We start from the raw sequence: 23240 nt of genomic DNA, 5'->3' as shown, positions 1-23240 counted from the left end.
TATACACATAATAAGCACATAACCATTAACATGTATGTATGTATGTGTGTCTGTGCATGTGGGTGTTGGTGTATGTACGTATGTGTGTGTGTGCACGTGCTCTTGTTTGTGTATGTATGTATGCATGCATGCGTGTATGCGTGTGTGTGTGTGTGTATGTATGTATGTATGTATGTATGTATGTATGTATGTATGTATGTATGTATGTATGTATGTATGTATGTATGTATGTATGTATGTATGTACATGTTGGAGCAGAACATCAGTGTATGAAGGTTACTCCTGACCATTCCTGAACATGTTATGCATTTCTTTACTTCTAATCCCTGCAGATGTAAACTATTGAGTCAATGTGAACAGGTAAAGGTGTGTTGTTGTCATAAGGCCAGGTATGCAGGCCTACCCTCCAGCAGTAGTCACTAGACTGCTCCATCCTGTTAAGTAGTGTTTACTGTCGCTTCTGAAAGGTGTCCATTGTTGATATGCTTTCATGCTACATCTACAAAGCTTCCTCTCCATCTACGAAGCTTCCCCTCCATCTACAAACAGACAAATCCTCACTCAATGAATTCCTAGAAAATTCAATGTTCCCCCGTGACCTACTCCAGATACAGAAAGAAGGACACACAGCGGATAAAGGAAGGCTTTGGGTCAAACCCCCTCTTACGGTATTCCACTAATAGCAATAATATGTTTCTGTCGGAGGGTTATAGCCCTGACCAGATGTCTGCATAGGGAACCAGAACAATCTAGAATCCCTTACATATATCACTGTCTTTATATGACAATGTGCAAGTCAATTACAGGATTTGGACTCAATCATGTAGTTCCTCTCTGGATGAGTCTCAAGCTAACAGTGAAGTTTGTGTGTGTGCGTGTGTGTGCGTGTGTGCGCGCGCGCGTGTGTGTGTGTGTGTGTGTGTGTGTGTGTGTGTGTGTGTGTGTGTGTGTGTGTGTGTGTGTGTGTGTGTGTGTGTGTGTGTGTGTGTGTGTGTGTGTTTGTGTGTGTGTGTGTGTGTATCATCCATGATGACCCCTGGTTCTGGGAACACCCTTGTCATAGTTAATGAAAAGAATCAGAATGTATAATCCAGATTGGGCCAGATTAGGAAACATGCTCCACCAGTATATTATAGTCTCTGAACAGATTAGCAGCATATGAAAATATACAGATGAGGCGTATTCAGATATTCAGAAATGTGGAGTAGTGGGGGAAGCTAATCATAATGAAGGAAATGGCTTGATTTAAAACTCTCCCGTGGATAAAGATAAACTCAATTTTCTTCAAAGTATTTGACATGCTGGCGGTCTCCCTCACCGGGGGATGGTCTATCATTGCAATTTCATCTACTAATATCACCTCGCACAAAGAAGGATTTTATCAAAGGGATGTTTTACATGTAAATGTATCAGACTGTTATAAGAGAACATTCTGTACCAATTACAATGGTATGCATGGAGCCTAAATATTCAGGGCGTTTGTATCTTATTCAATCATAGAATGTGATTCAATAGAGAATAGTCAGGAGGATATTCAGGATTGTGGCAAAAGTATGTTGATTAGATTCTCCCTGGATTGTTGATGCTGGTGCCTCCATAGAACTTCTCCATCACATTGTCCTCACAGAAATATGCTTACTCTGGATGTCTTAGATTCTATGGATGTCTTCTTAGATTCTATGGATGTCTTCTTAGATTCTATGGATGTCTTCTTAGATTCTATGAATGTCTTCTTAGATTCTATGGATGTCTTCTTAGATTCTATGGATGTCTTCTTAGATTCTATGGATGTCTTCTTAGATTCTATGGATGTCTTCTTAGATTCTATGGATATCTTCTTAGATTCTATGAATGTCTTCTAAGATTCTATGGATGTCTTCTTAGATTCTATGGATGTCTTCTTAGATTCTATGGATGTCTTCTGAGATTCTATGGATGTCTTCTTAGATTCTATGGATATCTTCTTAGATTCTATGGATGTCTTCTTAGATTCTATGGATGTCTTCTGAGATTCTATGGATGTCTTCTTAGATTCTATGGATGTCTTCTTAGATTCTATGGATATCTTCTTAGATTCTATGGATATCTTCTTAGATTCTATGGATGTCTTCTTAGATTCTATGGATGTCTTCTTAGATTCTATGGATATCTTCTTAGATTCTATGGATGTCTTCTTAGATTCTATGGATGTCTTCTTAGATTCTATGGATGTCTTCTTAGATTCTATGGATGTCTTCTTAGATTCTATGGATGTCTTCTTAGATTCTATGGATGTCTTCTTAGATTCTATGGATGTCTTCTTAGATTCTATGGATGTCTTCTTAGATTCTATGGATGTCTTCTTAGATTCTATGGATGTCTTCTTAGATTCTATGGATGTCTTCTGAGATCATTACAGTATTATCTGACACAATATTAGAAACCACAGAGATAGCAGTGAGGAGGAAGAAGAGAGGATGTGAGTCGTTTGCAGGACCTCCATGACAGCAGTCCATTAGTCAATGCCAAAATAGTAGCCTTTCACTGTAGAGAAACAGTTTGAAGAGTCTGAGGGCGAGAAAGAAAGAAAGCATAGAGAGAGGAAACATGGAGAGCCTCAAACACCCCAGACCATCCATTCACTATCTACCTGCTTGCAGTGAACAGTATTTGACCTTCTTGATGGATGTTTACAGTACATTACTGTACATGGTTGTTGAGGACATTGCGTTGCTGCGTCCTACATGACCACTGTGGGACTAAAGGGATCTATGAGAGACAGGCCGTTAGAAAGGGGATTGGGGGAGGGAATCAGCAGCAGGCGTTTCTCTCAGATCCCGCCTAATTGGACGATGTAAGGCCATGGGCATTCAGGGCTTCAAAGGACATTATTCATTGGCTGTTGAATGAGGGGTTGCTTCCAACCACTTGTTATCCTTTGAAATCCCAGAACACAAATAAATGAAGAGGTTCTAGATGATTCTATTCTTTGTGTGTGGCTGTGGCTTACGTTAGGATCACGTTATCTTAACCCATGTGTGGTGGTCATGTTTTAGTTTTTCACCCAATGTTCACGGGTCTGATGGACCCACAACATTATAGGGTTTTTAAAACAATACAGCCATAACAATTTATCAACAATACTTATATTAATTACAAGCAATATGGACAGCATCCATGGTTAATATTTACCTCTGCTAGTTCACATTTATCAATAAACACCAATTCGTTATTTTGTTGTGATAAAACGTGTTTTTTGTAAACAAAAGTTAAACTAGTTAAATAAAGGTTAAATAAAAAAAATTCAACATTTCAAAAAGAACTGAACAAATTGAAAGGACAAATTTTACATACAGTATTTTATGGAAATGATATATGAGCCCCATTGAAAACAAATGAAGCCCGCTCTACACACCACATGAAGGACAGAGTTTTACTGTATTTGTGTTGCAAATGTATTACTTTGTCTTCCTGTCCTTCTTGGGTCCACACACATCACAGCGCTTCTTCTTTGTCACGTTGGTAACAAGGATCTGGAAGACAGGCGCAGGAATGCGTAATAGTTTTTTAAATTATACCCCAAATTACGGCGTGCAGTGTAAAGGCACAGGCCCGTTGCAGCTGTCGAAGTTGCGGCGGCGTCCGACGGACCAGTAGCAGCGGCGTCGAACGGACCAGTAGCAGTGGCGTCGGACGGACCGGTTGTGGCGGCGTTGGACGGACCAGTAGCGTCGGACGGACCGGTTGTGGCGGCGTTGGACGGACCAGTAGCGTCGGACGGACCGGTTGTGGCTGCGTTGGACGAACCAGTAGCAGTGGCGTCGGACGGACCGGTTGTGGCGACGTTGGACAGGCCAGTTGCAGTGGCGTCGGACGGACCGGTTGTGGCGACGTTGGACAGGCCAGTTGCAGTGGCGTCGGACGGACCGGTTGTGGCGGCGTTGGACAGGCCAGTTGCAGTGGCGTCGGACGGACCGGTTGTGGCGACGTTGGACAGGCCAGTTGCAGTGGCGTCGGACGGACCGGTTGTGGCGGCGTTGGACAGGCCAGTTGTGGCTGCTGAAGTTGCGGGGGTGCCGGACGGATCAATCACAGCGGAGTCGGACAGTCCATTCTTGCTGTCTCCCTTAATGTTCGATCATTCTGTTACGTTGGTAGCAATGATTCGGGAGACAGGCGCAGGAATGCTTAATAGGGTATTTTATTATAACCCAAATTATAGCGTGCCGTGTAAGGGCACAGGGACGAAGACCAAACAAACACTATACAAAGCACAGGTTTGAAACCCAAACAAAAGAGCGAGGAGTACCTCAAATATCTACACACGAGCACAATGATTAATAACACACGGGACGAGACCCGTAATCATCTACACAATCCACAAGGGTCCGAAAGCCAAAACACACAGCACAGGTACTCACACGCACCAACGGACATAGTGACAATAACGGACAGCACCATGGTGAACAAAGTGCATATATATACAAATACAACCATTGGAAATAGGAGCCAGGTGTGAGCGATGAATGTTCCAGAGGGATCTGTGACATTCTTGTTGCTACCGGCTGCAATCTAGAATTATGAAAATATTTAGTTCAGGAATTTTACTAACATCTCACTCACTCACATATATAATTACAGCAGGCCAAGGTAGGAGAGTCAGACACACACACATGCAACAACATCACTCACAATTACTTCCGGTATTGGAGTTGTTGGTTCTGTGGGTCGTTCGGATGGGGCACCAGCATCCACCTCCTGAATCCTTTTGCAGCTGTAACCAGTCACCAGCTTGTCTAAATTGTCAACCCCTCCTTTTGTGGCATTGTAATCCATTGATTTCTGTTTTTTGATGTTCCTTGTAACAGATTCTCCCATCCCTATGCAGCGTACTCATGAGTACCACATTTTTGCCTTTCTTTGGCACTCAGGACACTAGGGACCTGTCGGCCATGAACACAAACTGAGAGGAATTGATAGGCCTGTTCCGTGTATTCAACAGCTGAGGTGGGAGCTCTGGTTTGTTTTTCCGTACTGTTCCCACCATTGTCAGCTTCCTCTTGAGGAGCTCCTGTCCCAGCTTGTGGGAATAGAAAAGTTATCGCAAGTGATGTTGGGGCCACGGAGTCCCTGTGTCACGTCCAGGACAACCCACATCCCTTGGTTCTTCTCAGGGGATCCTCCATCTGGCTTCCCTGTATACACTTGCAAGTTCCACGCATATGATGAAGCAGTATTACAGGCAGCCCAGATCTTGATTCCAAATTTTGCGGGTTTAGACAGTGTGTACTGTCTGAAGGGGCAGCGGCACCTAAATAGTATAAGCTGCTCATCAACAGCAACATTGGGCCCAGGGTTGTTAAACAGGGGAAGGTAGTCCACCCACTTCTCCCACACTGACCTGATTGCAGCTAGCTTGTCTCTCTGCCGCCGAGCTGGTCTGGTGTCTCTGTTATCGAAGCTGATAATCCTGGAAATAATGTGGAAGTTTTCCAGAGACATTGTTGTAATGAAAAGTTCTCTGCCAGTTTCTGCATCCCACAGAGATTCTGTGGATTCCCCATTGGATCTGAAAACACCAGCAAGGATAAGAATCTCAAAGTATGCATGTAAATAAGTTTGGTCCATTTTCTTCCATCTCTCTCCAAAAGCACGCCTTCCTTCCAAGTTAGTGCAGTCCAGAATGCTTTTATGGATGGTGTCTGGGATGAACAGTTCAAAAGAAGACTTTATGTCCTGCACATGAGTAACCGCCATCCGCGTCGGCCCCGGTTGCATCCATATCACATTGACAGCCATGCGGGGTGTCTCATTCCTTAGGCAAGAAGACCATTCAATTTCAAACATGTTTGACATCCATCTTTCTCCTCCTGCAGGCTGCTGATGAGCTGGTTGCTGACGGACTGGTCCTGGGGCTGGCTGCTGACGGACTGGTCCAGGGGCTGGTTGCTGACGGACTGGTCCAGGAGCTGGTTGCTAAAGGACTGGTCCAGGGGCTGGTTGCTGACGGACTGGTCCTGGGGCTGGCTGCTGACGGACTGGTCCTGGGGCTGGCTGCTGACGGACTGGTCCTGGGGCTGGTTGCTGACGGACTGGTCCTGGGGCTGGCTGCTGACGGACTGGTCCTGGGGCTGGTTGCTGACGGACTGGTCCAGGGGCTGGCTGCTGACGGACTGGTCCTGGGGCTGGTTGCTGACGGACTGGTCCAGGGGCTGGCTGCTGACGGACTGGTCCTGGGGCTGGCTGCTGACAGACTGGTCCAGGGGCTGGTTGCTGACGGACTGGTCCTGGGGCTGGTTGCTGATGAGACCTGACTGCTCTTGACCAGCACAAAAACATTCTGTGGCGGACTGCAATAGCATCGAATAGTCCCTGTGATATGCAACTGTTCAGGGAAGTCAGGAACCAATACACGCAGTCAGTCAGGAAAGAAAGAAAAGGTTAGCTTTTTCAAACAGAAATTTGCATCCTGTAGCTCTAACTCATTTTGGGACACTGTAAAGTCCATGGAGAACAAGAGCACCTCCTCCCAGCTGCACACTGCACTGAGGCTAGGTAACACAGTCACCACCGATACATCTATGATAATCGAACATTTCAATAAGCATTTCACTACGGCTGGCCATGGTTTCGTCCTGGCTACCCCAACCCCAGCCAAACACCCCCCCCCGCAGCTACTTGCCCGAGCCTCCCCAGCTTCTCCTTCACCCAAATCCAGATAGCAGATGTTCTGAAAGAGCTGCAAAACCTGGACCTGTACAAATCAGCTGGGCTAGACAATCTGGACCCTCTCTTTCTAAAACTATCCGCCGCCATTGTTGCAACCCCTATTACCAGTCTGTTCAACCTCTCTGTCGTATCGTCCGAGATCCCTAAAGATTGGAAAGCTGCCGCGGTCATCCCCCTCTTCAAAGGGGGTGACACTCTAGACTCAAACTGTTATAAACCTATATCCATCCTGCCCTGCCTCTCTAAAGTCTTCGAAAGCCAAGTTAATAAACAGATCACTGACCATTTCGAATCCCACCGTACCTTCTCGCTGTGCAATCCGGTTTCTGAGCTGGTCACGGGTGCACCTCAGCCACGCTCAAGGTACTAAACGATATCATAACCGCCATCGATAAAAGAGAGTACTGTGCAGCCATCTTCATCGACCTGGCCAAAGCTTTAGACTCTGTCAATCACCATATTCTTATCGGCAGACTCAATAGCCTTGGTTTCTCAAATGATTGCCTCGCTTGGTTCACCAACTACTTCGTAGACAGAGTTCAGTATGTCAAATCGGAGGGCCTGTTGTCCGGACCTCTGGCACTCTATGGGGGTACCACAGGGTTCAATCTCGGGCCGACTCTATTCTCTGTATATATCAATGATGTCGCTCTTGCTGCGGGTGATTCCCTGATCCACCTCTATGCAGACGGCACCATTCTGTATACATCTGGCCCTTCTTTGGACACTGTGTTAACTAACCTCCAAACGAGCTTCAATGCCATACAACACTGCTTCCGTGGCCTCCAACTGCTCTTAAACGCTAGTAAAACCAAATGCATGCTTTTCAACCGTTTGCTGCCCGCACCCGCCCGCCACTACCCTGGACAGTTCTGACCTAGAATATGTGGACAACTACAAATACCTAGGTGTCTGGCTAGACTGTAAACTCTCCTTCCAGACTCATATTAAACATCTCCAATCCAAAATCAAATCTAGAATCGGCTTTCTATTTCGTAACAGAGTCTTCACTCACACCGCCAAACTTACCCTAGTAAAACTGACTATCCTACCGATCCTCGACTTCGGCGATGTCATTTACAAAATAGCCTCCAACACTCTACTCAGCAAACTGGATGCAGTCTTTCACAGTGCCATCCGTTTTGTTACCAAAGCCCCTTATACCACCCACCACTGCGATCTTTATGCTCTAGTCGGCTGGCCCTCGCTACATATTCGTTGCCAGACCCACTGGCTCCAGGTCATCTACAAGTCTATGCTAGGTAAAGCTCTGCCTTATCTCAGCTTACTGGTCACGACAACAACACCCACCCGTAGCACGCGCTCCAGCAGGTATATCTCACTGGCCATCCCCAAAGCCAACACCTCTTTGGCCATCTTTCCTTCCAGTTCTCTGCTGCCAGTGACTGGAACGAATTGCAAAAATCGCTGAAGCTGGAGCCTTATATTTCCCTCACTAACTTTAAACATCCGCTATCTGAGCAGCTAACCGATTGCTGCAGCTGTACATAGTTCATCTGTAAATAGCCCACCCAAGATTGGAATCAGGATTGGAAATGATGCAGACAATTACATTGAAGGAAGCAACATTCTTTCCGCAATATTAGGCTGATCCACCCCTTAAAGAAAAAATAAATAAATAAATAAAATAGCCCACCCAATCTACCTACCTCATCCCCATATTGTTTTTATTTACTTTTCTGCTCTTTTGCACACCAGTGTCTCTACTTGCACATCATCATCTGCTCATTTATCACTCCAGTGTTAATCTGCTAAATTGTAATTACATCGCTACTGTGGTCTATTTATTGCCTACCTTCTCACGCCATTTGCACACACTGTATATAGACTTTCTTTATTCTGTTGTGTTATTGACTGTACGCCTGTTTGTTCCATGTGTAACTCTGTGTTGTTGTTTGTGTCGCACTGCTTTGCTTTATCTTGGCCAGGTTGCAGTTGTAAATGAGAACTTGTTCTCAACTAGCTTACCTAGTTAAATAAGGTAAAATTTTAAATTTAAAAATAAATATAATGGCTTGGGTAGAGTGTGGGGAAATACAGATTTGTTTTACAATATCATTTTTTTTTATTGTAATAACACTGCAGAGATTGTTTTTGCCATACTGATTGAACGTGGTAAGGAGACACACATGCAAAGCTATTTATTTGTTGTGTCCCTCCCCCAATGTGCACCTGGCTGGGGTAGAGTGTGGGAAAATACTGACTTTTTTACAATGTATCACCATAATGTATCAAAATAATGTATTGTAATAACATTGTGCAGGTTCCCGCAAGACATTGTGTAGTTTCAAACACTACAAAGGGTAAAGAGTGTGAGAAAAGCGGGAGACAGGCAGACAGGCAGGGAGACAGACAGGTTCGTGGTGCTATGTTGAAACAGCAGGCCCAGGGAGGAGGAAGACAGAGTGAAAGCACACAGCAAACCTTTTGGTTTCATTTTTACTTATTTTCACCAACACACACACTTTTCCACACTTTTATTACCCTCGGGTCCAGTGGACCAGAACACCACATATGTAATATAAATGTGTAGGGGGGTGCACAGTGTGCACTCAATGAAAATGCATTGTTTTACATGTTCTTCACAGAAAATGAGCCAAGGCCAATGAGTCTCAGGTTGAAAAAAGTATTCATTGTATAATTTTTTGTTTCAGTAAACATTGAAAATGGCACCCGAACACAAGGGCTAACAGTCGGTGCGGTGGTGGGTTGGTGTGTCCCCTGTTCGCTTTGAATCAAAGATACTCATCACAAGGCTAAATGATGCATGTTATTTCAGGGCTTCTTGTCCCTGCTATTGCACATCGGTGGCGGTCTTTGATGTCTAATGCTCAAAGGGTTCTCATAGCAGTGCCTGTACACGCACCAGACAAAGGCACTTGTTGATTGGACGTCAACATCCAATCAACAACTACATTTGGTTGATATTTAGTTGAGAAGTCAACAAACGGGAATTGAAATTGAATCCAAACCTTGAAAGCCTGTTGTTAAATTGTGCTTGGAATCGAGGTTTAAACAATGTGGACAACCTCCTAATAGTAATGTACATAAGATATACACTGCCCTCTCCTAGTCTCTCTGCTCCTCTCTGGTCTCAGACTGTCGTGCCTGCTCCATTACACCATGTACTATCTTCTGAGTCTCTCTCAGTCTCTCTCTCTCCAATACACCATGTAATATCTTCTGTGTCTCTCTCTCAGTCTCTCTCTCTCCATTACACCATGTAATATCTTCTGTGTCTCTCTCTCAGTCTCTCTCTCTCCAATACACCATGTAATATCTTCTGTGTCTCTCTCTCAGTCTCTCTCTCTCCAAAACACCATGTAATATCTTCTGTGTCTCTCTCAGTCTTTCTCTCTCCAATACACCATGTCATATATTCTGTGTCTCTCAGTTTCTCTCTCTCCAATAGACCATGTCATATCTTCTGTGTCTCTTTCTCAGTCTCTCAGTGTCTCACTTGGTCTCTCTCTCTCCCAATTCAATTATATTTCAATTTAAGGGCTTTATTGGCAAGCAAGTGAAATAGATAATAAACAAAGGTGAAATAAACAATACTATCTCTCTCTCCCTGTGTCTCTCTCTCTGTGTGTGACTCACTCACTCACTCTCACACTCTCTCTCTCTCTCTCTCTCTCGCTCTCTCTCTCTCTCTCTCTCTCTCTCTCTCTCTCTCTCTCTCTCTCTCTCTCTCACACACTCTCTCTCACTCTCTCTCACTCTCTCTCACACACTCTCTGTCACTCTCTCTCACACACTCCCTCTCACTCTCTCAGTCTCTCTCACTCTCTCTCTCACTCTCTCAGTCTTTCTCACTCTCTCTCTCACTCTCTCAGTCTTTCTCACTCTCTCAGTCTCTCGCACTCTCTCATTCTCTCTCACTATCTCAGTCTCTCTCACTATCTGTCTCTCTCAGTCTCTCTCAGTATCTCAGTCTCTCTCAGTCTCTCTCAGTATCTCAGTCTCTCTCAGTCTCTCACTCTCAGTCTCTCTCTCTGTGTATATATATATATCAGTTACTTGATGAGGTATCATCATCATCATCAGCGCTGACCACTCGTCCCAGATTGCTGCTTGTCTCCGATTGGAACTTGGTCACAAGTAGAGAACTATATAGGGAATAGGGCCCTGGTTTAAAGTAGAGCACTATATAGGGAATAGGGCCCTGGTATAAAGTAGTGCACTACATATATAGGGAATAGGGTGCCATTTAGTATGTGCACAGTGTTGTTTTATTAGGCTGATAAATAAGGCTGTGTTGTTTTATTAGGCTGATAAATAAGGCTGTGTTGTTTTATTAGGCTGATAAATAAGGCTGTGTTGTTTTATTAGGCTGATAAATAAGGCTGTGTTGTTTTACTAGGCTGATAAATAAGGCTGTGTAACAGTGATAAATTAACTAGCTATTAGCCTATGTTGTTTTATTAGGCTGATAAATAAGGCTGTGTTGTTTTATTAGGCTGATAAATAAGGCTGTGTTGTTTTATTAGGCTGATAAATAAGGCTGTGTAACAGTGATAAATTAACTAGCTATTAGTCTGTGTTGTTTTATTAGGCTGATAAATAAGGCTGTGTTGTTTTATTAGGCTGATAAATAAGACTGTGTTGTTTTATTAGGCTGATAAATAAGGCTGTGTTGTTTTATTAGGCTGATAAATAAGGCTGTGTAACATTGATAAATTAACTAGCTATTAGCCTGTGTTGTTTTTATTAGGCTGATAAATAAGGCGGTGTTGTTTTATTAGGCTGATAAATAAGGCTGTGTTGTTTTATTAGGCTGATAAATAAGGCTGTGTTGTTTTATTAGGCTGATAAATAAGGCTGTGTAACAGTGATAAATTAACTAGCTATTAGCCTGTGTTGTTTTATTAGGCTGATAAATAAGGCTGTGTTGTTTTATTAGGCTGATAAATAAGGCTGTGTTGTTTTATTAGGCTGATAAATAAGGCTGTGTTGTTTTATTAGGCTGATAAATAAGGCTGTGTAACATTGATAAATTAACTAGCTATTAGCGTGTATGAGCTAGCATTTATTGGTCCCTAGTCCCAAGAGGTGTGTCACAGGTCTCTACACTGTTGATCACTGGGTAAAGACCTATCATCAGCGTTCTGTCAGGATCAGACCCCCCCCTTTTCCCTCGCTTGATGTTTCCTGTGGAAAGCAGTTTGTCACTGTGTGTGATGAGGTCATTTGCTGAGTACAGGAGAACACAGGGAGGAAAAGATCATTCATTTCCATGGCTGGCTGATCACTGTCTTCCTGAACCCTCACAAACACACTGGGGAAAAAACACATGGACACACGCTGTACAAGTTGGAACACACATGCGCACGCACGCACACACACACACATACACACACATACACACACACACTCAGAACCCCCCCATCCTCCCACAAATGCAATTCAAGAAAAAATAAATACCACACCCTGTCTCACATCTGTGCATAGCCAGCCACCCGCAAAACGCCACGTTATGTCTCGGTGTCATCAACCCCACAAAGCTGAAGCATTTTGTAGCCATAGGTCAGGACAAAACGCCACGCTATGTCTCGGTGTCATCAACCCCACAAAGCTGAAGCATTTTGTAGCCATAGGTCAGGACAAAACGCCACGCTTTGTCTCGGTGTCATCAACCCCACAAAGCTGAAGCATTTTGTAGCCATAGGTCAGGACAAAACGCCACGTTATGTCTCGGTGTCATCAACCCCACAAAGCTGAAGCATTTTGTAGCCATAGGTCAGGACAAAACGCCACGTTATGTCTCGGTGTCATCAACCCCACAAAGCTGAAGCATTTTGTAGCCATAGGTCAGGACAAAACACCACGTTATGTCTCGGTGTCATCAACCCCACAAAGCTGAAGCATTTTGTAGCCATAGCTCAGGACTTAAGCCACAGATTTACCTTTAAAGCATCCCTTTTAAGTGTCTATTAATCAACCCTGTTCTTCAGAGCCCTGAGGAACTACCTTGAACTATCTCCTAAATATAAATGGGGAGTGGAGACGGGCTTAAGAGAAATACAGACAGGATATAGATTGGATAAATTAAGTAAGAAGTGTGGGGGGGTCTGTTTATGTGTTCGTACCTACATGTGTGTACTGTATGCCTCTGTGTGTGTGTGTGTGTGTGCGTATGTGTGCGTGTGTGTTTGTGCGTGTGCATGTGTGCCCTGGTGTGTAATCTCCATCAGTGCCTTGACCTCCACACTGGACTGTGACACACTTCTGACAACCAACAGTACGGTGGTGAGGGTGTTGGGGGCGGCAAGGGTGTGTGGGAAACAAATTGCCTTCATTTTTTAAAGCGCAACCTCTTTAAGAGAGGCCATGGGGCCTTATGGAACCAAAGTGATAACAAATGTGTGACTCGGAGAAGGAAAATGATCTCCCTTATTCTGGCTCTAGGGCGAAGCGTTTTGAGAGGAGTATTTCTCTTTTAATGGGTTTGACTTCCTTGGTGTTGAACGATGCTCAATAAAGAGATAGTGTACTCTAGTGGAGTTTAACTCCTGAGACAATAAAGAGATAGTGTACTCTGGCGGAGGATAACTCCTGGGACAATAAAGAGACCATCTCCACCAGAGCAGACTAACTCCTGAGACAATAAAGAGATAGTGTACTCTAGTGGAGTTTAACTTCTGAGACAATAAAGAGATGGTGTACTCTAGTGGAGGATAACTTCTGAGACAATAAAGAGATAGTGTACTCTAGTGGAGTTTAACTTCTGAGACAATAAAGAGATACTGTACTCTGGTGGAGTTTAACTTCTGAGACAATAAAGAGATACTGTACTCTGGTGGAGTTTAACTTCTGAGACAATAAAGAGATAGTGTACTCTGGTGGAGTTTAACTTCTGAGACAATAAAGAGATACTGTACTCTGGCGGAGGTTAACTTCTGAGACAATAAAGAGATAGTGTACTCTGGCGGAGGTTAACTTCTGAGACAATAAAGAGATAGTGTACTCTAGTGGAGTTTAACGTCTGAGCCAATACAGAGATAGTGTATTTATCAGACCTTGGGGAAAGAACATACTGTAACACAACAGGTGTTCAAATAATCCTTCACTTGGACACATCATGTTCTGACTCCATTGCATTGACACCCATGTCTACTTAGACACAGGACCCCACGCTAACTATGAGCCTAAATATTACATTTACAATTTATTCATTCAGCAGATGCTCTGCTCCAGAGTGACTCACAGGATCAAATAAGGTAAAGTGCCTTACTCAATAGCACATCGACAACTTTTTCACCTAGTCGGCTTAGGGATTTGAAACAGCAACTTTTCGATTACTAGTCCACCGGTCTTAACCGCTAGGCTATCTGCTGCTCCTATTGGTAGTAAACACATTGAATTGATCCATAAAGGTAGATATCAATTAGCAGTCCTACTTCAAAACTTTACCTTGCGCTCACATGTCCCTAATTCTACTCCAAAATGTATAAAGTACACCAATCCACAACAATGGCGTCTGTAGTATCCAATCTGTGTCTGTTAAAGTACATAGGGACACACACTCTCTCCATTCAAATGGAAGACCGCCTCCATCTTACAGTAGGGAATGACCTGAACAGCAGTGCTGCATCACAAAGGCTCTGTCAAGGGAAAGAACAAGAAAAGAGAGGGAGAGAGAGAAGGAGAGAGAGGGAAGGAGAGAGAGGGAAGGAGAGAGAGGGAAGGAGAGAAGTTTGTTCTGCGTTAGACACAGAGGAGTGTGCGAGTGGAATCTGTCATCGCTCGGCTGCATCCCAAACTATGGGCCCTGGTCAAAAGTAGTGCAATATATAGGGAAAAAGGTGCCATTTGTGACGCGCCCAGTAAATACAAAGCTATATGAAACAAAGGGCTATTTCAATATGACAGTTCCATACTACTTAGAATGCATTCTCAGTATGTTGCTTCATTCCAAGTGGACATTGGAAAGTACATAGGCCTAGGCATAGCAGGAAGGAAGCAGGTAGTCTCAAAGGAAACTAGTCTCATTAATAAATAGGAGGAAGCTAGTCTCAAAGGAAACTCGTCTCATTAATCGATAGCCACTCTGTGCCTCCTAGCATGTTTAGCTAAAAATAATGCTGAGGCTAATGTCAAAGTAACAGCTTCAGTGAAAACCACTCCAATACAATCCAATGAATAACCATTTAACAATATACTGTAGCTGGCCACAATATAGCCCGGAATACATCAATTGAATCCGATTACTGTGGACATAAAGGAAGAAACATTGATCCAAAATGGCCGATGTTTCCCACACTGGGAGAGAACAGAAAAGCACCAACAAGTTATGCCAAGTGACAAAAATTGACAGCTGATTGATTGACAGATATCAATCTAAGACCAATCTAAGACCAAAAAAGACCAAAAGTCAAACACACTGTGGGCATATTACAGTGTGTTTGAAAAGTACTTCATAACACATTTGAAGACACTTTAATAGGTAAACATTATGGGATGGGAAGGACCTGTCCAGAGCTGCCTTGGCCGTGAGACACACACATTTGACTCTCTTTTCACGCTCTCGCGGCATCTTCTCACGCTCTCGCGGCATCTTCTTACGCTCTCGCGCATCTTCTCACGCTCTCGCGGCATCTTCTTACGCTCTCGCGCATCTTCTCACGCTCTCGCGGCATCTTCTCACGCTCTCGCGCTCTCGCGGCATCTTCTCACGCTCTCGCGCTCTCGCGGCATCTTCTTACGCTCTCGCGCATCTTCTCACGCTCTCGCGCTCTCGCGGCATCTTCTCGCGCTCTCGCGGCATCTTCTCACGCTCTCGCGCTCTCGCGGCATCTTCTTACGCTCTCGCGCATCTTCTCACGCTCTCGCGGCATCTTCTTACGCTCTCGCGCATCTTCTCACGCTCTCGCGGCATCTTCTCACGCTCTCGCGCTCTCGCGGCATCTTCTTACGCTCTCGCGCATCTTCTCACGCTCTCGCGGCATCTTCTTACGCTCTCGCGCATCTTCTCACGCTCTCGCGGCATCTTCTCACGCTCTCGCGGCATCTTCTCGCGCTCTCGCGGCATCTTCTCACGCTCTCGCGCTCTCGCAGCATCTTCTCACGCTCTCGCGGCATCTTCAGCACTGAGAAGTGGCCCTCCTGGAGAGCAAGCAGGACTTTCTCCCAGACCTATTTTAAAGAGATACTTCACCCAAATAACAAAATGTTTGTGTCCTTACCTTGAAAGCAGTCTATGGACAAGGAGATTGCAATCTATGATTTGGTTACCGTCTGCCACCAACCATTAATATAACATCATTCCTGTGCAGAGCCTTGGTGTAGTGGTAACATACAGCCTTCAATCCCTGCTTCCAACCTTCCTACTGTTTCTAGCATTTGGCCTTCTCCCTGTCTCTCTTTATTTTTTTACCCTGCTCATAGGTCTAAAGTCAAAATATGTAGAATTGCAGGAAATTAGCTTTAAAACAGTAACATTTTCCCAGTCCCCCTTCTAGGGGTTGTGCCAGGGGGCAATGAAATTCACATAGCAAATCTCACTCCAAGCATTCTTCAAAAGTTGTCAGCCCTTCATATCATTACACCAGACCCATTTAAAAAGCTGTAAAAGTCTCCATCTTAAGACGGCGGAGACATATTTGTCTCTAAACAGAATAGAGTAAACAGAAGAGGTCTCCTGAGTCCTCTTCTCCTCCTCTCTCTCCCTCCAGTGCCTCTGCCAGCCAGAAGAGATATTGTTCAGTAGGAAAGATAGGAGAGGAGCACAAGGCATGCAGAAAGTGTGGGGGACGCCTCCCCTTCCCCTCCCCTCACGCTCTGTCCACCCTGATAACCATAATTGTGTTTTAAGGCCCCTGATTAAATTTTGCCATCTCAAATGATATTGTTTCGCAATGAATCCTTATGAAAAATGCCCCATATTAAAGGATTATGGTATCCAGTGAAGGCAGCGAGCTGGAAGGAGGGAAGGAGGGATGGAGGGATGGAGGATGGGGGGAATGCTTTTATTTTCTCAGCTGTCTCGACAGATGGAGGGCCAAATTAATGCCTTGTCATCTCTGTTTGTGTGTCTGTTTGTGTGTCTGTTTGTGTGTCTGTTTGTGTGTCTGTTTGTGTGTCTGTGTCTGTGTCTGTGTCTGTGTCTGTGTCTGTGTCTGTGTCTGTGTCTCTCTCTGTATCACTATAAAGTAAACTGAAAACAATAAACCCAGTCAATCTAAATCAAATGTAACTTACAACTAACACACTGATAGCCTTAAAACCGGTTTAAAAAAACACAATGCTCTCTCAAAGTCTCAATCTGAAACTTTGCTTTCACCTGTCTAATTTCTTCGCCAATACGTCCAATGCTTGTCACTAACTCTGGCTAAATCGTCAGGGACTTTGTTTTTAGAGGTGACACAAAATACAATCAGGTGGGAGGCTAAATTCAATAATGGCCACAAATGAAAATTGAGTCAGAGACACACTCTGCACTTAAGGAGCTAAGCATGGGCTTGCTCTTCTAATAAGAACCACCGGCGTCATTGCCTCGCTGCATTTAAATGAACTAGAGCCCCCCCCCCCCCCCCCCCCCCACCAATCACCACGGGAAAACAAAAGCCTCGGCCAAAGAGACGAGCGCTCAGGAATACCAATCGACCAACCAGAACACTTAAATGCGGCGTATAACACTTATTCACCAGTGTGGGTTGTAGGAAGCCACAGAGGTAAACAAATAACAGACAGATGAATTATGGGAAAGCTAAAGCTATTATTGAACTTCTGAAGTATAAAAATCGAAACCGTCTTCAGACGTATAAGTTAACCAGACAAATCATGTCCAATCAATTTAATTTACCACAGGTGGACTCCAATCAAGTCGTAGAAACATCTCATCTCAAGGATCAATGGAAACGGATGCACCTGAGCTCAATTTCCAGTCTCATAGCAAAGGGTCTGAATACTTATGTAAATAAGGTATTTCTGTTTTTCTAAAAACCTGTTTTTGCTTTATCATAATGGGGTACTGTGTGATGATTGATGAGGAGATTGATGAGGAAAAACAGATTCAATCAGTTTTAGAATAAGTCTGTAAAGTAACAAAATGTGTAAAAAGTAAGTCAAGTAGACAGGACTCAGGGATGACTGATCATGGAGATGCCATCCATCTCCACCCAGTTAGGAAATATGATTTGAGTTTTTTTGCACCTCTCATGTGAAATGATCTCCAAAACTCATTAAAGTTGATGGTGTTGATTCCTTTAGGGAAATTCAAGCAGATGTTAGAGGGCCTTCTTACTGAAGAATGTTTTGTTCCATATGATTGTGTTTCGCTTTTCATGTTTTGTGTAATTTATGTGTATATAAATATGTATAGTGTAATGAATGTGTATATAAATATGTATAGTGTAATTGATATGTATATAAATATGTATAGTGTAATTGATGTGTATATAGAGTTGAAGTCAGAAGTTTACATACACCTTAGCCAAATACATTTAAACTCAGTTTTTCACAATTCCTGACATTTAATCCTAGTAAAAATTCCCTGTCTTAGGTCAGTTAGGATCACCACTTTATCTTAAGAATGTGAAATGTCAGAATAATAGTAGAGAGAATAATTTATTTCAGCTTGTATTTCTTTCATCACATTCCCAGTGGGTCAGAAGTTTACATACACTCAATTAGTATTTGGTAGCATTGCCTTGAAATTGTTTAACTTGGGTCAAACATTTCGGGTAGCCTTCCACAATAAAGATAATAGATACAAAACAAAAACGTGAAGAACATAAATCAATTAACTCTAATTAGCACATGTAGGGCAGTATGCAATTGTGTGTGTGCATGGAATTGGCAGATTTATTTCTCACATGTGCAGCACATAGTATTTGTTTTACAGTCCTTCTTTGGGGGGCAGAATTGGCATCTCCTCCTCTTGCCTGCCCCAGGTGCAGCCTCAGGTGGATCAGGCCAAAATTCAACCCCCTGAACAGCTTTCACAAGCGCTGCAGAGGCTGTGCGGGGGAGGCACTCCCTTCTTTGAATGTGTGGGGTTACAAGTGCCTTTCCCAGCTGCTCCAGGAACACCCTCCTCTTGTTCCACTAATCAGGCATCCAGGTAGGGTTGATCTTGTTCCATATCACAAAGGCATTTTATGGATATAACCCTGTCCCTCTCTTCCTGTTATAACTATACAGTGATCTAACCCTGTCCCTCTCTTCCTGTTATAACTATAAACTGACATAACCCTGTCCCTCTCTTCCTGTTATAACTATACAGTGATCTAACCCTGTCCCTCTCTTCCTGTTATAACTATACAGTGATCTAACCCTGTCCCTCTCTTCCTGTTATAACTATAAACTGACATAACCCTGTCCCTCTCTTCCTGTTATAACTATAAACTGACATAACCCTGTCCCTCTCTTCCTGTTATAACTATACAGTGATATAGCCCTGTCCTTCTCTTCCTGTTATAACTATACAGTTATCTAACCCTGTCCCTCTCTTCCTGTTATAACTATACAGTGATCTAACCCTGTCCCTCTCTTCCTGTTATAACTATAAACTGACATAACCCTGTCCCTCTCTTCCTGTTATAATTATACAGTGATCTAACCCTGTCCCTCTCTTCCTGTTATAACTATAAACTGACATAACCCTGTCCCTCTCTTCCTGTTATAACTATACAGTGATCTAACCCTGTCTCTCTCTTCCTGTTATAACTATACAGTGATATAGCCCTGACCCTCTCTTCCTGTTATAACTATACAGTGATCTAGCCCTGTCCCTCTCTTCCTGTTATAACTATACAGTGATCTAGCCCTGTCCCTCTCTTCCTGTTATAACTATACAGTGATCTAACCCTGTCCCTCTCTTCCTGTTATAACTATACAGTGATCTAACCCTGTCCCTCTCTTCCTGTTATAACTATAAACTGACATAACCCTGTCCCTCTCTTCCGGTTATAACTATACAGTGATCTAACCCTGTCCCTCTCTTCCTGTTATAACTATACACTGACATAACCCTGTCCCTCTCTTCCTGTTATAACTATACAGTGATCTAACCCTGTCCCTCTCTTCCTGTTATAACTATACAGTGATCTAACCCTGTCCCTCTCTTCCTGTTATAACTATACAGTGATCTAACCCTGTCCCTCTCTTCCTGTTATAACTATACAGTGATATAGCCCTGTCCCTCTCTTCCGGTTATAACTATACAGTGATATAGCCCTGTCCCTCTCTTCCGGTTATAACTATACAGTGATATAGCCCTGTCCCTCTCTTCCTGTTATAACTATACAGTGATCTAACCCTGTCCCTCTCTTCCTGTTATAACTATACAGTGATATAGCCCTGTCCCTCTCTTCCTGTTATAACTATACAGTGATATAGCCCTGTCCCTCTCTTCCTGTTATAACTATACAGTGATCTAACCCTGTCCCTCTCTTCCTGTTATAACTATACAGTGATCTAACCCTGTCCCTCTCTTCCTGTTATAACTATACAGTGATCTAACCCTGTCCCTCTCTTCCGGTTATAACTATACAGTGATATAGCCCTGTCCCTCTCTTCCTGTTATAACTATACAGTGATATAGCCCTGTCCCTCTCTTCCTGTTATAACTATACAGTGATCTAACCCTGTCCCTCTCTTCCGGTTATAACTATACACTGACATAACCCTGTCCCTCTCTTCCGGTTATAACTATACAGTGATATAGCCCTGTCCCTCTCTTCCTGTTATAACTATACAGTGATATAGCCCTGTCCTTCTCTTCCGGTTATAACTATACACTGACATAACCCTGTCTCTCTCTTCCTGTTATAACTATACAGTGGGTCATTCTGAGGCCAACTTCCCGTTCCCCTACTAAATAATATCTCATTGTGTGACACTCTATCATTCTTAGCTTCCTGTGCACCTCATTTCTCCTCATCTCTCTGTGTCTCTGAGATACACTTTAGATTGGAAGACACACATCTAATAATTGTCTCTGCTCACTTCTGTAATCTATTAATGAATCCGTCACAGGGAGAGCAACTTACTACTGGACCACAGGAGAGATTAGAGGAGTCTGTGTTAATGATGACTGAACCACAGGAGAGAGGAGTCTGTGTTAGTAATGAATGGACCACATGAGAGACTAGAGGAGTCTGTGTTAGTAATGACTGAACCACAGGAGAGACTAGAGGAGTCTGTGTTAGTAATGACTGAACCACAGGAGAGACTAGAGGAGTCTGTGTTAATGATGACTGAACCACAGGAGAGACTAGAGGAGTCTGTGTTAGTAATGACTGAACCACAGGAGAAACTAGAGGAGTCTGTGTTAGTAATGACTGGACCACAGGAGAGACTAGAGGAGTCTGTGTTAGTGATGACTGAACCACAGGAGAGACTAGAGGAGTCTGTGTTAATGATGACTGAACCACAGGAGAGACTAGAGGAGTCTGTGTTAGTGATGACTGAACCACAGGAGAGACTAGAGGAGTCTGTGTTAGTGATGACTGGACCACAGGAGAGACTAGAGGAGTCTGTGTTAATGATGACTGAACCACAGGAGAGACTAGAGGAGTCTGTGTTAATGATGACTGAACCACAGGAGAGACTAGAGGAGTCTGTGTTAGTAATGACTGGACCACAGGAGAGACTAGAGGAGTCTGTGTTAGTGATGAGGCAGCCATAAAGGAGTCTGTGTTAGTGATGAGGCAGCTGTAGAGGAGTCTGTGTTAGTGATGAAGCAGCCATAGAGGAGTACAGTATGTACGGTGTAGTTGCTGAAAGGGTCTACATGGAACAAGGCAATGTCAGGCAGGATAGAGAGACCCAGAAGTGTTGATTACTGAACACACTAATAAATGCAGACACACACACAAATAGTCGCACGCACGCACGCACGCACGCGCACACGCACGTGCACACGCGCACGTGCACGCACACGCACACACACACACACACACACACACACACACACACACACACACACACACACACACACACACACACACACAAATATATCCCAATGTCATAACGACTAAAACACACCCCATGGGTAGGTTGGATGAACAAGCTAGCCTTTAGAATAGGCAATTACAGCCTGTCACAATACATCTGTTGGCCCTTCAAACTGAAGGACTGAGCCTCCAGTTACACCAGGTGTTTGGTTGTGTTCCATAGGGAACACTAGTCCCTATATAGTGAACTACTTTAGACCAGGTCCCACAGGGAACACTAGTCCCTATATAGTGAACTACTTTAGACCAGGTCCCACAGGAAACACTAGTCCCTATATAGTGAACAACTTTAGACCAGGTCCTACAGGGAACACTAGTCCCTATATAGTGAACTACTTTAGACCAGGTCCTACAGGGAACACTAGTCCCTATATAGTGAACTACTTTAGACCAGGTCCTACAGGGAACACTAGTCCCTATATAGTGAACTACTTTAGACCAGGTCCTACAGGGAACACTAGTCCCTATATAGTGAACTACTTTAGACCAGGTCCTACAGGGAACACGAGTCCCTATATAGTGAACTGCTTTAGACCAGGTCCTACAGGGAACACTAGTCCCTATATAGTGAACTACTTTAGACCAGGTCCTACAGGGAACACTAGTCCCTATATAGTGAACTACTTTAGACCAGGTCCTACAGGGAACACTAGTCCCTATATAGTGAACTACTTTAGACCAGGTCCTACAGGGAACACTAGTCCCTATATAGTGAACTACTTTGGACCAGGTCCTACAGGGAACAGGGTGCCATTTGGGACACAACCTTTGTCTCTCTGCCCCATCCATTCTAGGTCTTAGTGTTGCTTTTAGTTCATCTAAAATCATCTCTGGAGCCTTTGGAGTCTCCTTGGTGTGGAGTCTTTTGAAGAACAACAGAGAAACAAGAGAGTGAGAGAGAACAGAGAGAACGACAGAGCAACAAGAGAGTGAGAGAGAACTGAGAGAGAACGACAGAGCAGCAAGAGAGTGAGAGAGAAGTGAGAGAGAACGACAGAGCAACAAGAGAGTGAGAGAGAACTGAGTAGTGAGAGACTGTTAACACTATCCATCTTTAAAGGCCTTACCTCTAAGGAGTGAATTTGTTTAGGTGTCCTCCGTAATCATTAGGACAGTGAAGCATTGTTTCTTCTTATAGCTCTATTCTCCAACAGTTTGGATTTGAATTGGACTATTACTATTCTATTAGAGATCGTTTAGGGCCCGCCTCCTGAAACATGTGGACCCACTAATGGAAACAAATCTCAAAGCTCCAGGGCTGACCCGATAGAAGGCTGACCCGATAGAAGGCTTTGAGCTAAAGCTCCAGGACTGACCCGATAGAAGGCTTTGAGCTAAAGCTCCAGGACTGACCCGATAGAAGGCTTTGAGCTAAAGCTCCAGGGCTGACCCGATAGAAGGCTTTGAGCTAAAGCTCCAGGGCTGACCCGATAGAAGGCTGACCCGATAGAAGGCTTTGAGCTAAAGCTCCAGGACTGACCCAATAGAAGGCTTTGAGCTAAAGCTCCAGGGCTGACCCGATAGAAGGCTTTGAGCTAAAGCTCCAGGGCT

The 23240-nt window shown here is 43.9% G+C and overlaps 2 protein-coding genes across 3 annotated transcripts in view; one reads left to right on the top strand and one right to left on the bottom strand.

The window, feature by feature from the left end:
• LOC129859945 (receptor tyrosine-protein kinase erbB-4-like) overlaps nucleotides 1-23240 on the top strand; it is a 600299-nt gene that overhangs the window by 28191 nt on the left and 548868 nt on the right. The gene's annotated exons all lie outside the window — the stretch shown is intronic.
• Nucleotides 1-23240, bottom strand: part of LOC129860227 (receptor tyrosine-protein kinase erbB-4-like) — a 155327-nt gene that overhangs the window by 22103 nt on the left and 109984 nt on the right. The gene's annotated exons all lie outside the window — the stretch shown is intronic.

Source organism: Salvelinus fontinalis, chromosome 7 (assembly GCF_029448725.1).
Source record: "Salvelinus fontinalis isolate EN_2023a chromosome 7, ASM2944872v1, whole genome shotgun sequence".
NCBI lineage: Eukaryota > Metazoa > Chordata > Actinopteri > Salmoniformes > Salmonidae > Salvelinus > Salvelinus fontinalis.
The sequence above is the reverse complement of the archived record's forward strand: the minus strand, read 5'-3'. Positions and strand labels throughout refer to the sequence as shown.